We start from the raw sequence: 18,517 nt of genomic DNA on the forward strand, positions 1-18,517 counted from the left end.
TTTAATTTGTCACGTACAACGCCAGGGTCAGCTAGTATATTATTAAAATACAAAATATGTAGCTTAGTTTGTAGCTATAATATCGTATTGATTGTAAATACTAGCTGCTTGTATCTATATAATTAATGGCTAATGCTAATGTGTAATAGCAATTTATTATTGCATTAACCCCTTCTGAACAGCCTGTATCTCCCCGTCAACACCAATCAAGTTGTACGCGAAACTGTCTTCAACTAATGTTAAATCTATTGTATCGCCGTGCACGATGTAGGGTGTGGAAGATTGATGTTCGAATTTAAAATGTCAATAAAAAATAACGTATTTTTGTAAGATGTTCCGAAAAAAAGTGATCGAACAAATGTTCTAAATATACATGGATAAACTATTATAAATATTGTTAATTTTTATATTAAATAAGTTATAATATTTGAATTATATACACGCACTTTGTCTCCGTCGTTTATTTCATCATCGGACGAAATAATGTTGACAGTTGTTGTTGGTGCCGCCTCATTGCCCGACCGATGTACAATGGCAGGATCATTACTATCCCACACTATGATTTCGGTTCGATTACCGCTGAACTGTAAATCACGTTGAAAACATTTTTTTTTTAACCAGTTTAAAATGTCTATAAATCCATATTATATTATGTATGGAACGTCTTTTCATTTTCATGTTTGCGATTAAACTAATGAAATACCTATATTAATGGATCGACCGAATACGTTATTTAATCGCATCACTTTACAGATTACCTGTCACTGTCGTTCGTTAGCACTGTCTAGTTTTGCTAATATATTTATAATACATATATAGATAACGCGAAATTACTGATGTTCTACTTTTCTGAGAAAGCAAATAAAGTATAAAATAAAAACGCGATTCGAAACGTGTCATATGCATACTTCGCCTTGCAAGGATTGACCGGTGCGTGTACGATGAACCCTCGGGTTTCGTTCCGGATTTTTCGTACAATTCGCGGGCAAACCATTCGGCATCATCAACGATATTATTTCACAATCAGTCATCTCAGACGATGACGTACTATTTGCATCTTCTGCAGAATAACATTGATATAATATTGTTATCTATATAAACGTGAACTATTTACTTATATAGGTAAACTTATTACTTATATAGTTATATAGTTACATAAATTGAAACGGCTAATCTCAAAAATTATGCGAACGATTTCATTCATATTTGTTTAAAAATTTTTCTCTGAAATTAATGCTTGCCTTAAAAAATCATATCTATGGTTTATTATGTTCAAATTTTAAGACTCACAACGAATATGCGAGTAGTTCTAGAAACTGCGGCAACGAAGCCACATTTTCAGAGACTGTTGAATATTGGAAACGGGACACAACAGAAGAATAGTTCTACATAATAGCAATCCATGCTTCTTTCAACACTTCCGTTTCAGGAGTAGAAAGTCTACCCAGGAATATCGGAAATTTCAAAGAAAACTAGGCAATGGCTGAAAGAGCAATATGTGATTCTAGCTCCCAAAATTGACGTGGTTTGTAAAATCAACAAACAAATTCTCGACATGTTAACACACTATATATTATAATTGCAGAGACTTTTGGATCCTCGAGGTATGAGCTGTAACTGAGAATACCTACCTGTAACGATAGGTTGTTTAAACTTCTTTTCGACGTGGTCCCCGTCGTCGGCCGAAGTTCTTTTGCGTTTGTTGTCCATGTCACTGGAAACTTGAAACTTGAACTGAGAAGCAAAACTTAAATTATTAAGTTAATAGTATTATAGTAAATACACGTGGTTCCCATATAGATTATAGATAGAGAATATTGTTATAAACTACTGTTAGCCGTATCGTCAACCAGTATCCTTGGTAACATGACTAGCACAATTGAGTATTTTTTTTAATTTTTCGCCATGTTATATGCCCACCACTATATATCATGTAGACTATAGTGACGCTTGTTTATCAGAGTATAATAACGCCTGTATGTAGGCGTTTTATCTGAGATATTTTGCTTTTGCACGACAAGACTATTGTATCGGTCCTGTCGGCAATTCAGTCTAGAACCCGACTCATTCGAGTTAAGTAGTGTGCTTCTAATATATATAAATTACATGGTTAAAATTAATAAAGTAAAGTATTCTTATTTAAATCAAATCGTGTATTCTTTTTAATAATAAACTATCAACATTTGATCATCACCCGCTACACAGAGAACGGTTTCAACAAATTATACGTATCATTATAAACAATAATGTTACTGAAACAGCGGGTAATTTATTCGATGCTGCAGACGAATATGCATTAGGACATTGTGTTTCTCAAGATTTTTGTATGAAAAAAGGGATAGGTCTCGAATTCAGAAGAAAATATGGTCAAATTAAACAGCTAAAAAATCAAAATAAACAGGTAACAGAAATAGCTTCTTTACAAGTAAATGGGAGAACTATTATTTACCTAATTACAAAAGAAAAACATTGGCAGAAGCCTTCTAATAAAACAATGTTTTTAACTTTAAAAAATTTGCGAACTTTCTGCGATACAAATAAAATAAAAAAACTTGCATTACCAAAAATAGCTTGTGGAATAGATCAATTAGATTGGTCTGAAATACGCACAATGATTCGATTCCATTTTAAAGGCTCTGAAACCAAAGTACTAGTGTTCATTGATAACACATATACAGAAGAAGATAAATATAAGATTATCGAAGAATTTCACAATTCACCACTAGGAGGCCATCAAGGAATTTCCAGAACAATCAAAAGAATAAAACAACAACATACATGGAAAGGATTGAAAAAAGATGTACAAAATTTTATATCGTCATGTCAATCATGCCAGCGAAATAAAACTCTTAATAAAACCGTCAAACAACCTATGGTTATAACAACTACATCTTCCAAACCCTTTGAACGTATTTTCCTAGATATTGTTGGACCAATTACCATGTCTAAAAAAAGAAATAATTATATATTGACACTACAAGACGATTTGACGAAGTTTTCGGCTGCATATCCGTTAGTATCTCACGATGCAAATTCGGTATCGAAGGCGTTCGTTGAAGGTTTTGTATGCCAACATGGAATACCGGAGTCAATCTTAACAGATTGTGGTACAGAATTTATGGGTAAAATATTTGCTGCCTGTTGTAAGCTATTGCAAATAGATAAACTACACACGACATCATATCATCCTCAATCTAATGGTGGACTTGAAAGGTCACATCAGACGTTAGCTGCTTATCTTCGACATTATGTCGATAAACATCTTGATGACTGGGATGACTATGTTCCGTATGCAATGTTTGTGTACAACACCACAGTACATACAACAACCAAACACCAACCATACGAACTAATATATGGATTCCCTTGTTCAATACCACATACATTAAGTAGAACTCCTCAACCTAGATACAACTACGAAGATTATGTCTTCGAGTTGAAACAAAAACTTCAAGAGTCACACAAACAAGCGCGAGAAAACATATTATTAAGTAAGGAAAAATCCAAAGAAACATATGATCAAAATCGACATGAAATTAACTTCAATGTAGGAGATCGAGTTTGGATAAAAAATCACCAACCGAAAGGCAAATTAAGTCCTAAATGGCTTGGACCGTATTCGGTTACTCAATTAGAAGACAATGAAAATGTCATAATACAAAAAGAACGAAAAGAAGTGAAAATACACATAAACGAACTTAAGCCGTGTTTTCCGTAAAAAAAAAAGATAATATATTTATATATAAATGATTATTATAATAGTGGTAATGATACATAGATAACATAAAATAAAAAAAAAATAAAAATAAAAATAATAATAATATAATGTATTTCACATATGAACTTGTAGTCAAATAATACACAATGGTGTTTCAGAATAATATGTATGATGGAATCACTTATTAAAACAGAACCCTTGTACAACATCTCGTATGCAAAAGAATCACCAGGAATCTACTTCGACTACATCTCCGACATGCATACAACAGCTGCAAATTGGGAGATAGCAGTATATTTAAATGTGTCCATTTATCAGGCACATTATTTGGAAATCAAAAATTTTCAGAAAGAAACTCTAGCACTTTGCAATGAAGCGACCGAAAGTTTTTCAGATGAATGCAGTTTCTTATGCTTAAAAAAGAAATTTTATACATCTGAAATTTGTTCATTGTTTAAGACTACATCAGAAAAAGTTTTGAACGAATTTGAATTTGAGACTAACAAACTAGTCCAAATAATTGAAGAACAGGATCATTCAAAACATAAACGCAATGTAGCAAACGGTATAAAAGAAATTATATATACTCTGTTCGGGTCTATAAAAATAGAAGATGTTTACAAATTATATTCAAATATCAGAACAATGGTAAAAAATGGACAGAAATCTCAAAATTTGGCAGAAAGTAAATTAATAATTACTCCTGCGAATACTAATAATGCAATAATGATCAATAAACCAACTATAGACGCAACGACGGAAATACAAAATAACATAAGACAAATTCGCCGTTTTATTTTATCAGAACGAGAAGAGTTTAGTGATGAAAATATCAAAATTATATTGGAAAATCAAATTATAAATTTAAATTTAATATATAACCAATATGCTTTAGAAGTAGGAAAAATTATTCAAATCTTACATTCGGCTATGTATGGGAAATTACACCCTTTAGTAATATCATCAAATCAATTATTAGATGAAATGAAATTAATTAAATTAAATCTTCCACCTGACTTAAACATTCCTGTAAAATTAGATGTATCTGGTATGTCTGAACTGTATAGAATAATACAAACTACAATCGTTAAAAGTAATGATTTAATTATATTCATCAATACGATTCCTTTAGTATTAAGTAACATGTATAAACTATATAATGTTCTACCAAACCCAGTATATTATATAGAAGATAAGAGATTTATGTTTATACAACCTAGGTTTAAGTTTATAGCCATAACTATTGATCAGGAATATTTTATTAACTTAAGCGAAAACGATGTTAGTTTGTGTACTGATACAAACCGTTTTAAAATTTGTAAAAACCTTTTAGCCAAAAGGGTAGTGACATCAAACGAATGTGAAATAAATTTAATTTCTTATTCAGATATAACAGAATTAGCAGATTTTTGTAAAATAAAATACACTTCATTTAAACATGGGATTTTTCATAAGCTTATGTCATCAAATTCGTGGATTTTCACGGTAACAAAGCAAAATTTAGTTGTAACGTGTTCCAATAAAGATTCAATTACAGAAGTATTAACTGGATCAGGAATATTATCACTGAGCGAACAATGTTCCGCAATTTCAGGAGGTTATCGCATGATTCCGTTTAGAACAATTTATTCAGAATTAAAATCAGACTTCATACCAACTATAAATTTAACTAAATATATACACGATGCTAACACAATAAAAGAATTTGTATCACCTGAAATGGTATTTTCAAAGTATAAAGATGATAATGAAGTCACTATCCCAAAAGATAATTTAGATTATAAGCAATCTTCAATTTATATAAATTATTATGTAATTGGTTTAATAACACTATGTTGCTTACTAATAATTATACTGTCAATTATCATAATAAGAAAAATATTTAATTTTAAGAAAATTAAAAATATCAATGTAAATCAACCGAGTTCGACGGAAAAAAATGAACAAAATCAAGTAGAACTTAAAATAAGAAAAGGAAAATCATTACCCAAAATAATTGTTTAGAAGTAGGATAATGATCTTCCGTCTAACCCGGGGGGTGTTATATGCCCACCACTATATATCATGTAGACTATAGTGACGCTTGTTTATCAGAGTATAATAACGCCTGTATGTAGGCGTTTTATCTGAGATATTTTGCTTTTGCACGACAAGACTATTGTATCGGTCCTGTCGGCAATTCAGTCTAGAACCCGACTCATTCGAGTTAAGTAGTGTGCTTCTAATATATATAAATTACATGGTTAAAATTAATAAAGTAAAGTATTCTTATTTAAATCAAATCGTGTATTCTTTTTAATAATAAACTATCAACATTTGATCATCACCCGCTACACAGAGAACGGTTTCAACAAATTGTCGTCTTTGGATACAACCAAGGACACAATATAAAATATAACAGAACATCACGGGCATATACGGTGGCGTTCATAACAGCCACGAAATAACCAACTAGCGGTATGATTGTATTAATATTATTATATTATTTTTACACGGATTTTTCCTTAGGAAAACCGGAAGACGAATATATTGTTACCAATTTTAACTATATATATACGAAAATCTTATAAGAATTTGATGGATACATAGCAATATCGCATTACCTATATTCTAAGCATAATATAACGCGTAGTTGTTATGAATAAATAATGGAACTTTTTAATAGATATTACGGAATAATAATTTTGACATTTTACTTGGTGCATATTTTTCCGTCTTATTACATCTTAAAATTGTTCAATAGATTTCAATAGAAAACAAAATTAGTCTACGATTTTAAATTTGAATTATAATATGCGTGAAGCTACATAGTAGGTATAGCCGTGTAGGTAATTATTATAATTACGATAAAAATATATAGTAGACAATAGACATTATAACAATATTAATAAAATTATTATCGTGATGTTGATAGTTGATTATCAACTATATAATTTATCATTATATAATCTCTATAGAAACTTTTTTAAAATCACATTAGTTGTGAAGGTAAACTTACTTACTTATTACTTACACCGTAGGTAGGTATGTGTAGCATTTACCATGCACTTCCACACATATCTTTTTGACCTCTCCTGTACGGATCTATCATATACGCGTCCACCAGACCGAGGTTTTGGGAATGCATGCAGCAGCCGACACCGGCAATCTTTACTACATCGTAGTATCGTACACAGGTGAGTGAGTGCTCAGCTTTGGCGTCGACCGAGAACTCACTGCAAGTTCACGCCATAAAGTTTTCCCCTCCAAAAAAAAACAAAATGCTAAATACGCCACTGATTGGGACTTAAAATTTACTTTTGACTTGAAATAAATATTCAATGCCATGGACATTTATGACTGGTGTAAATTTTTTTCTCCAAATATCCAACGTTATAACGATTAATTTAGGCGTAAGTACCGTGTACGCCACTTAAAATATCTACGCAAATTTTTTTTTAGTACGTATAATGTTGTACAGTAGTGAACCACAAAATGCATGATCAGGCCGCCTCTGTACAGTGTACATACATATATGAACGTATAAGCTGTGAATGGCATACATATTGTTGAAGTACGTACTGGCATGGACGTTGTGCATCGGTTCCTCTTGTGAAAAAGAGAGCCCAAAAGTCAATTCTCTATGATCCTTATATAGAACGATTTTTGTGTAATCCTTTCTTTTGATATGCATCGAGTTAAAGTGTTGATGTATTTATGATTTTATTTTGTGCAGTGTGACAAAAGTACCACTTGAATGGTTTTTACCGAATTTCTTGGTCGTAGGATTATTGAAGGGGTATAATATTATATTATAACATATTAATAACTTCGCAAAATGCTTTGTAATTGTCACAGTAATATATCGCAGCTTCTAGCCATGTACCCCATCTGATAATTATAGGTTGAGGAGGTAATGGTATTCCAGGAGCATTATTTTAAACATTAATACCCTTGAAAGTGCTTTTAAAAATATTTTTTTCCGTTTGCAATCAGTGAATCAATTTTTGGAAAATTTTTCGAATTTCTTCTTAAACTCTATGCATTGCATGAGCGAATCATGTGAAATGAATCATTTTTGTGTATAAAGTTGACAAAGCTTTTCCTGCTTTTACCATATACGGCGCTGCATCAGAAACAAATAGCAATACATTATCTCGTTTTATTCCTTCTGGCCATAATAAAAAAGCGTTTCATCAAATAATTTACAGATTGTTTTATGGTAAGTTTGATCAAGATCTTCTGAATTAAAAAGAAAAGTTTTGCCTGGTTAACATCAATTTCTAATGTTCCGATAATAACGTTTGCCACATAATGGCCTTCTACATCAGAAGATTCATCAATGCAAATCCAGATATTTTTAGATTCTGAGTGGAACGATGAATGTATTAATTTTACAATGATGTCTGTTTTTTTTTTTTTTATTTATTTTTTTTTTTTGTGTCTGTCATCACCTTTTAGGACAGTAAAAGTTCTTGGATTTTCTTCAACAGTAACTTTTCTGATAGGAAAATCTAAGATTTGAAAATGTAATATAAGATTCCTCATAAGCTTGTCTACCTTTATCAAAAAAAAAATGTCTACAAGAAAGTCAAATTAAATTTTTATGAGCGTTTGAAATTCATATTTCTACAATATTTGATATTCACTCGATTTCTCGTGTAACGATTTTCGATTGTTGTAATTAAAAAACGCATGACTGTAGATACTTGAAATTTTCATTGAATGTTTATATTAGCATTTTCTATACACAATAAAATTTAGAAAATAATTTGACACTTTTTAAGTTGTTTACGGACATTGTCTGTTTTCAATTTTTTTAGTTTTTTATATCATTAAAATTTTATTTGTTGGGTAGAAAAGCGTGAAAATTTAATGCAAGGCTCCTGATATATTGTTACAATAGCAGTTGAAAAATATTGAAAATATATAGCCACAATTTTTTTTTATAAGCATTTAAAGTTCAAATTTTGACAAAATTTATCAAATTTAAAATGTAATAATTATTTTGTAGTTAAAAATTTATAAAATGTTCAACTTTTGTAGCTAAGGATTAAAAATTTAAAACAAGGTTCCACGTAAATAGGTTATATTTAAATTACTTTATTCACAATAATATCATCAAATATACTTGGTAATATCATATGCTGACGGGCCGTTTTCGCTCAGAATCGTTTTTCTTATACAATGATATTATATCATTGAATTCAAACTTAACACCATCCATTACAGTGACCCACTTGTAACATACTGTACAGCAGAGCGACATCTACTTACCCACCTTTTTATTATTTACGTACCTCTTAATACTTTCAATTTTTTTTTTATAAATATCCGTGACGTAATTTTTTCTTAATGCTGATTCATTTGGGATATCTTTGTTAGTATATTTCATTAAAAATTCACATAATATTTAATTTAATGGAATATTTGCAGATAACATCGCTCTACTTAATAGATCTTCGTTAAAAACTGAATGTTTTTCACAAATTGCATTTGACACCAAATTTTGAGTATTTTTAATCGCATTTGTTTTTAAACGATTTACTGCGCGTAAATGTTTGGCGGTTTTTAAATGTTTATTTACCGTCAATCTTTTTTCCTAGTTTACTCGTACGTCATATAATTTACAAAAAAAATCTGGTTATCGGTAGAAAAAACACACTCGTTTTCGGAAACTAATATTTTTAAACGTGCAGAATTAGATGCTGGAACTTTAGGCATATTGATAAAATTTATAAAATTAATAGAAGACTTTAACACGCGTTGGTCGACAAACTCGTTGTACACGGATCGCTGTACTAATATGACAATAACATTTTAAACTTTTAGCTCAATAAAATACGATTTATCTAATCGCATAATCGTGTTACCTAACGATGAGCGATAGATTATTTAGACATAAGGACAAATTACGATAAACACGATGTGTATAGTTTGTGAGTGGACGCAGGTTCTTAATCGCCGCGAATAATTAAGCAGCCATATATATAGCAATGCATATCGTGAAAACAGATAAGATAAACATTTTTCTCGTCAGCTATATCACGCGTGCTTAATTTACGGTGATTGAAAACCGCATCCATGCGCAAACTATCCTACAAATGTGAAATACTAAATATATTATTTTTGTTTGAAAAAAATAAAAACAAAAACTTTACAAATAAACTCAAAAATATGCACTAAAAATCCAAAATGCTTAAATAATCATTACTATAAAAAAAATCTTTAAAATCTTTAAGATATGCAAAATAAAACTAGCATATTTTTAATCCCCAGTATGTGAAACAGATTTTTATCTTACTAAGCTATCTTTTAGGACTTACCAAAAAAATATGCAAAATGCTACAACATCCTATCATCCCTAATAATATAATATGAGTGACAACGGTGCGTTTTTGAAATGATTGTGTTGTTTTTACTAAACATCTGATCGCAGAGGTGTTGAATTTTATTTTTTTATGTGTTGCATGTGTGACATGTGTATATAAATTATAAGGATGCGTGTACATAATATATGCCTAATATGTATGTATATATATTATATATAATGAGTGATTCCACATCCAGATGGCTCGTTGTTATTAGTTATTACACGTTTTTATTTAAGTCTAAATATTATATATTCACATTGCACACAGATTCGATTTTGCACTGTGTCTTATAAGTGCGTATTATAAGTTAGATATAAATGTTATTGACAATTTATTGTTGTATGAAGTTAATAAACGTTATACAAATATATACAATATGAAATGTGTTAAGTTTTACATGATTGAGTATTGTTATATATTATATTATATATATAAGGATGGGTATAATTTAATTAATTTTACAATACTAGAGAGTTTTGGTTTTAATATTTTGTTTGATTAAAATAGTTGTATCATATACGATACACCTCTTGGCTTTTGGAGATAATTATATAATGTTGAAAATCTATTTTTGTTAAAGTGTTATAACTTTTTTTTAAATGTACACGAGAGGAGATAAAGAGAGAAAAAACATTAATTAATTCTAAGAATTTATATAAATTTGCTATGCAATGTATTTTTTACATAATAAGGGTTGAATTGTAGTTTTAATCTGTTTTGATAAGGTAAAATTACGTGTACATAATAAGACATGGGAAATTTAATTAGATTAAATAATGAATTCAGTCGGAGGTTAGTTGGTGTGTGTTAGTTTCTTATTTTAATTGATATTTAATTGTACGATGTAATTAAAAGGGTAGATATAATTAATAATTCGGTTAGTATTAATGACAATATTGAATATATTCTTATTGTTTTAAGTAAATATGAAATTGATCACTTTAAATGTGAATCATTATATATATATAAACTATAAAGTATTGGAGATGACAGTGAAATCGAGAAAGTGTTTATTTTTGTGATAAAAGAAATTTATTCGTTTTTTTTTTCATTATTGTATTATCCTTGTTGTAATGTTTTTGCTTAAATAATTTTTTTTGTAAGCGTCTACGCTTTGTTTTGCGTATATTATTTTGAAAAGTGGAGTTGTTGAGGTTGGTGATGTTGTACAGTCTTGTACTGAGTGTTGTTGAGGTTGAAGCAGTTTGTGCCACTGTTGTTGTTGTAGTTATGGTTACATTTTTGTTTGAGTTGATAATTGCAGTGTTAGTGCTGTCATGTACTATGTTGAATTTAAAAGTTATTTAAAAGTTTTTAATTATAAGCATTTAAAGTTCAAATTTTGACAAAATACGGAAAAATCACGAAAATTAGCAAATTATTTTGAGTTGAGAATTCATAAAAATTTTTCTTTTTAAATCTAAGATTTGAAAATGTAGCATAAGATTACTCATAAGTTTGTCTACCTTTATCAAAAAAAAAAATGTCTACAAGAAACATAAATTAAATTTTTATGAGCGTCTGAAATTTATATTTTTACAACATTTGATATTCACTCGATTTCTCAAGTAGCAATTTTCTTATTTTATTATAATTCAAAATCAAATAACCGTAGACATACGACGACAATGTTATAATATATTAATATGTATTATAGGTATGCCTTATCTGTGCCCGATAAAATTTTATTGGTTTACCCAATTAGTACCACCATTAGTTTAGCGATCATCTTATCATTACTTGCCGATAAAGATAAGTTATAATCGATAATTGCACTGAATGTAGGGATACAATATTCCAAATAAAATCACATACCGCAGTATAGTATGTTTTACACTAATCTATATCTGCCATAACTTCGACGAATAATTAGATTTTTATTATTATACTATTTTTTTTTTTAAATGTCTTACACTTTTATATATCATTTAAAATCTTTAAAATTTTATTTTTATTATTATGCTATTTTTTTAAGATGTTTTACACCTATAAACTTATGTTTATTAAATATTATGTAGGTATACGTAGTCATTTAGACACATTTTCAATAAAAAAAAAAAATACAGTGGTAACCAAAATGTTTTTTCGTTTACTATAAATAATATTTCTTTGGGCGAAAACCAAATCACTCTTTTTTGTGTTTAGGTAAAAAAGGTCATTTGGGCAAAAACTAAAAGGTCGATTTTGGGCGAAAACATGTACGGCCAGAGAGATAGCATGAGTTTTATCATAATAGTGAAAGAATTGGCACTGTTCCGAGAACAACCAAATGAAAATACATAGCTTTAACTGCGCCAGATCCTCGTAACACGTTCGACCAACTTCTACGTGTTATCATACTTAATGTTCCGTCTATTTCTATATGTCTATGTATATCGGATATAATATTATCAATTATCATATTTAAGGGTGTTCCAAACTGACAGTTTTTAAGGAGTTCAGTATAGGCAATAATAAAAGATTTTGCCTGCGAGTCGTACAAGTGTGTGCGTAGTAAATTATCATTAATGTTCTATAAGAAATGGCAAACGAAATTTGGAAAAGTGGCCCGATCGTTCTCAAGTAAACATATTAACGAATTCAAATCAGTTTTCAAAAGTATAATCGCATTACTAGGTCCATTGGTATGATTGCCAAAACATGGGTTGAAATAACGAACGTTTGCATCCCCAATCCCCTACTAATAGTTAATATAATACAATGTATAACACATTATTATTTATCGTGGGGACATCTCTAGTCTTCGTGTTATTTGTTATATGAATTTGTGTTATTAACATAGATTTATTGTCTAAAAAAAGTATTACAAAATGTATTTTAAAAGCAATATTGAAGCATTTGTTGTTTTTAAGGAGTTTTGTATAGGCAATAACCAAAGTGATTGCGTAGGTACGTTTTATAAATCTCTGCGTGTATACGTGTATTGAAATATTGAATAATCTTTAATGTGTAAATGTGACTTTCTCGAATACTGCTTCCTGTAATATTGACGGATAACAAAGAACTGAAAACTAACTAAAAATTGAATAAAAATCACTTTTAAAAAAAATAAAGAAACTTAATTATACCAAAATAAACATAATAATATGTAGTTACTGGATTACTGTGTATTATTTATTGATACTTTTAATTAGATTAGATTTAATTATTTAAGTCTATTGCAAAATATAAATGTTTATATGTATAATAAGTACTAAGTTGTACCTATATCTCATTTAGATGATTTCCAGGTTTTAATATTTTAAAATTCCATGTTTATAATTTTCCTGTAATTTGAAAAGTATTATTTATTTTGTTTTCATTAAACTACTTAAAACTTCAAAATTATACTAACTGAATTGTATGGGTGGATACTCGAGTGTAGAATAGAAATTATTCAGTACCTACATTATCCACATTATCTAATCAATAAATCTTACGAATTTCAACAAAACTATTTATGATTAAAAATAACTTTGTAAAGTTAATCTAAGTATTGTTACATATGTTTTCATGTATCTTTGTAATTATTGTCAATGTCTTTAATATTTGAATCACATTTTCAAAGGGGTTCCACCTTCCACTCCACCCGTTAAATTATTTTAATGAATTAATAAAAAATAAATAATAAAGTGTACAAATAGAAGAATGTTTAAGCAGTGATGTTAAATACAAAAAACTACCTACATATTACCCAGCAACGTATTTAGGTATGTTTTTTTTTGGGTGGGGGATGACTTTATCCAGTGGTCACCACCTTATCAAATGTATACTATTATATATAAGTATATAACATACCTACATGATAGTATGTTACCTACTCAGTGTTATACCTCCAGTAATCATTATCTAGATAAACAATTTTATCTTTTTAATATTTTTATCTTTTCTAGATAAAATAAACACATGAAACCAGGGGCGTATACAAGGGGGGGATGTGGGGGTCAGATCCCCCCCCAATAGGCCTTTTTTTAAATCTTATAAAATAGTGTTCTTAATGACTTAATGTAAGGAAATTACAAGGAAAAAAAAAATGGCAAGGATTTTTTGTAAATTTTTATTTTAACACATTCAACAATTAATTAAAAATAATTTACTTAATATTAATCAGTAATCATATATTTATTTCATATTCATATAATCGTATTATGTGATATTTGATAATATGTATATTATATATACAAGTATAATAAATTATTATAAGATAATAATATGTGGCAGACCAGCCACGGCCCACGGGCCGTCGCCAGTCGCCACCGTCACCGATATCAACGCGGCGGAGACGACGCCCGCATGTCCGTGCGTATAATAATAGGTACATTTTCCTATACATTAGAAAAAGAAATATAAAAATAGCTAAAAATAGCTTAAATAATAAATATTATTATCTAAAAACAAAAAACAACCACAAATATTATGTCAGTTGTACGAACAAGTCATAACTACATATAACTACTTGTAGAATTTAAAATAAAATGTATTGAATATATATGTTTTATCATTTATTAGGTATTTAAATGTGCACATACCTAGGTTTAGGTATTTTTGTTCCATAATAATTTGTTTGCAACTGATCCCCCCCCATACAAAAGTTATGTATACGCCACTGCATGAAACAGTACTCGTGCTGGACCGTTGCGTAATAATGAAGAACTCTTTAGATTTTTCAGTATAAAATGCACGTGTTTATTTCTATTATCAAATAATATTTACATAAACGGGGAAGGAGGGTAACGAGTCCTTCAATCTCAGGTCCATGTCCCCGGCACCGCCCATTTAATATTTTCAATTTAAACCCAGGGCTTTTGTTTGTGCTGGTTTGTGCTGCAATTTTTTTCGTTTGTGCTCGATTCATTCCTAAGTTATTAGCGATTTATCTTGGGCGGTGCCAAGGACGTGCTAAATAAAAACATTGAATATTCGATCCAGACAAAAACGTTACGTTTGTGCTGGTTTGTGTTGCAATTATTTTTGTTTGTGCTCCATTCATTCCTAAGTGATAAGCGATTTACCTTGGGTGGTGCTGGGGACATGTTCAAAAAAAACATTAAATATCCGATCTAGACAAACACCTTTCGTTTGTGCTGCAAATCCTTTCGTTGTGCTCGATTCTTTTTAAAGTTATAAGCAATTTATTTAGTTAAAGATTTAATACCTTAAAAACCTAATTAGCTTTAATATCTTATTTATGGTGTATTAACTATAAACAGTGTTTTACACTTGCTATTGGTCTTAACTTTTATTATGAATCAGCTTATTTTTATTTTTTTGATTACCTTCTAGGTTTTGTAAAGTTGCACTTCTTTCCGGAAACTGATCTATTATTTAGTTCTCCCTAATTGAAAATGTTCAACATTATATCAAAAACTAGTTTGGCCCGGTGACTTCTGATTTACCAATATACATTTTGTATCCACTACTAGGCCATATCATAATAAATCCACTAATTTTTGAAAATTCTACAATTTATAGAAGAATTTAAATTAATTATTTTTATTAATACCAATTTTATAAAATATACAAAAAATCATTTGGCATTAGTGTACTGACAGAATTTTTACTAATATGATTAAATTGTATAGCAGTAATTTTTTTTAGCTGGTCACCGTCCTTACACCAAGTATCAGATTCTTGCTTAGTCTAAAAGCTAAAATTCGGTAGTTGGTAGAAACCTACCAGGTAGGTACTGAGAATGTATTAGGTATTATATAAGTAAGTACCAATAAATATAGTTTAGTATTGTTGATTTTGAAAATGAATAGATTTTAAATGGTTAAATAGGAAAATATACCGAACTGCAGTTACCTAACCTAACTTTAATATGTCAAGTTGTGCGTTAAATCTATTTCACATGATAAACGTGATCTAATTTGCCATAATATTTGATTTTTGTAAATAATATTTTAGGTATTTAAAACGAAAATATAATAAAAGGCTCATAATGCAGAATTTAAAATACACTCTGTATGCGCGTGGCGCTGTGGTATATTTATTAATTATTATTTTATATGCATTAACTACAAACTAGTGCGAGGGAAATTTCGGTTCATTTTAAGGTGTCTGCACAATTTGTTATTCCCATCATTTAATAATTGATGAATCATCATCATCATTCATCTTTGAGTATTGGTAATCAAACAAACGAGACTAGTGCATCAATGCAACCGTCATAGTGCTGATTATAGTGCAACTACCAGCCAGTGAAGGTTTGGTTAACCATTAATACACAAAACTTTTTTTTGTTTTTCTTATAAATATATTTACAATCTGTTATTTAAACCAAAAGGTAGATTTGGCACATGGTAATAACTTATGGAGGAAGCTGTTCACCGACAGGTGGGAACCTCAGCAATACGAACACTTAAAAGCATTTAATTATATTTGAAATGACCAAAACATCATGGGTTAAAAGAAAATACAATTAGATAGTGTTAAAAGACGTATAGTAAAAACAAAAACGATACAATTCAGCATATATTAAGGAGGATAACGAAATTAATAGGACACTTGTTCAAAATGAACACCTTCATAAGGAACATCTTCGAAGGGAAGATCTTAGGGAAAAGAACTAAAGGACACCCAAGAGCTTCAAACTGCCAAGATCTCAAACAATTTATGGATGTGACTATTTATGTGCAAATTCCCGGGAAAGTAGTTACGGGAATTTCCCCAGAAAATATTCCCAACACCAGGAATTTCCTGGTAATATATTAAGCTTTTAAATATTGATCATATGTTTCAGTATTAAATTAAACTTATGGTTATAAATGATTCAAATGACAAATATTTTATATCCAAAAATATTACAGCCTACAGGAAAATAAACTTAACTTAACGAAGTTATGCACTTAAATTTCGGTAGTCAGTGTAAAGATTAGATTTTAAATAATTTCTTTATTATACCTATAATTATTTATACTACCTATATGTTTAAATTAAATTAATTTTTAATAAATAAAATAGAATACAAATTATATATTGAATGTTTTTTTTTAAAGAAACTTCCCAAGAAGTTATTATAATATTCCCTAGCTGTTCCCGGGAACGTTCCTTGGGGAATATTTCTAGTGGCAAATCACTAGATGTGACATTCTATCCACAACTGAGGAATGTGGCAAATAATATAGGTATTATAGCTATCATGACAGGGCGTAGGCTTAAGATAAAAATAATACCATCCATTTGAATTTAATGAAAGTTATTAAATTATGAAAAACTAAAACCATTATTGACACAGTATTAACAGGGGCTCCACGTGAAGGTTTTTTCTTAGCTCAAGGTTCCTGCCTAGCAACTTTTTATAATGTAGAAAATAAACTAACGAATGTCCTAAAAGTCATGACCACCTATTACGATAGTAATCAATTTAAACCTAACCCAAACAAAACACAGGTATGCTGCTTCCACCTATGAAACCGAGACGCTAAGAAACGCCTTAATATAGAATGTTTAGGAAAAACACTGCAGAGTACTGATTATCCCGTTTACCTAGGCGTCCCCCCAGACAAGACGTTGACATTTAAAGAGTATTGTTTCAAAACTAAAATGAAAGTACAAGCAAGAAACAACCTACTTAAGAAACTCCAAGAAGAAATCCAATAGGGAGTGGCCACACACCTTGCGAAAAACTGGACTGACTCTATGTTTCTGAGCTGGAGAATATGCGCATATCCAGTGTAGAGCCAATTGGAACACGCCAAACATTTATCCACTGAACTATACCGGCAGAATCATAACGGAGTGTCTCAGACCAACATACAAGTTATATACCTTCTGAATTCTAGCAGGCATCGCTACACCCTAAATTAGAAGGCGTGTTAACCACCGACATTGAAAAAACCAAACAAGCAAATTACGAAAGACACCGTAATATGTCCAGACATGAAATCACGGGGGTGTGACTTAAACTCCGAAGCAGTTTGATGCAAAAGAATTGCATGAATCCTGACAAAAAGCTAGACTACAACGGTGGAAAGATGAACTACAACCAGAAGAACCGATCTAACCTACTCAACAACGGGTTTTTTTCAATTGGGTGGAGACTTACCATCCTGGCCGCTGCGGAAACCCCTAAGGCCTAAATAGATTAAGAGGTGGAGTGGCAAGGACTTAATCTGACATGGTCAAATGAGCCTTTAGTAATGAAGACGAAGCTTGTGAATGTGGAGAACGAGTAACGATAGACCGATGCATACCTTTTAATTTTTATCATGCACGATGAGTCCAGTACAAAATACCAAAGAAGATCTGACAGTGACAAATACAAATGCTCTAGAGGTGGCTCTATTACTGGTTGCAGTACAACATTTAGGACGTTAGCACATATATGTGACTTTTATTTATTGAATTTACCGAATTCGTTATATAATTTTTAAATTTTTTTTTACATTATGATGTTGTGTTTATTATGTACTAGATTCCCGAGCACTTTTAAAAATCGGTACGTAATAAGTAATAACCAATATAT

This window comes from Metopolophium dirhodum, chromosome 4 (genome assembly GCF_019925205.1).
Source record: "Metopolophium dirhodum isolate CAU chromosome 4, ASM1992520v1, whole genome shotgun sequence".
NCBI lineage: Eukaryota > Metazoa > Arthropoda > Insecta > Hemiptera > Aphididae > Metopolophium > Metopolophium dirhodum.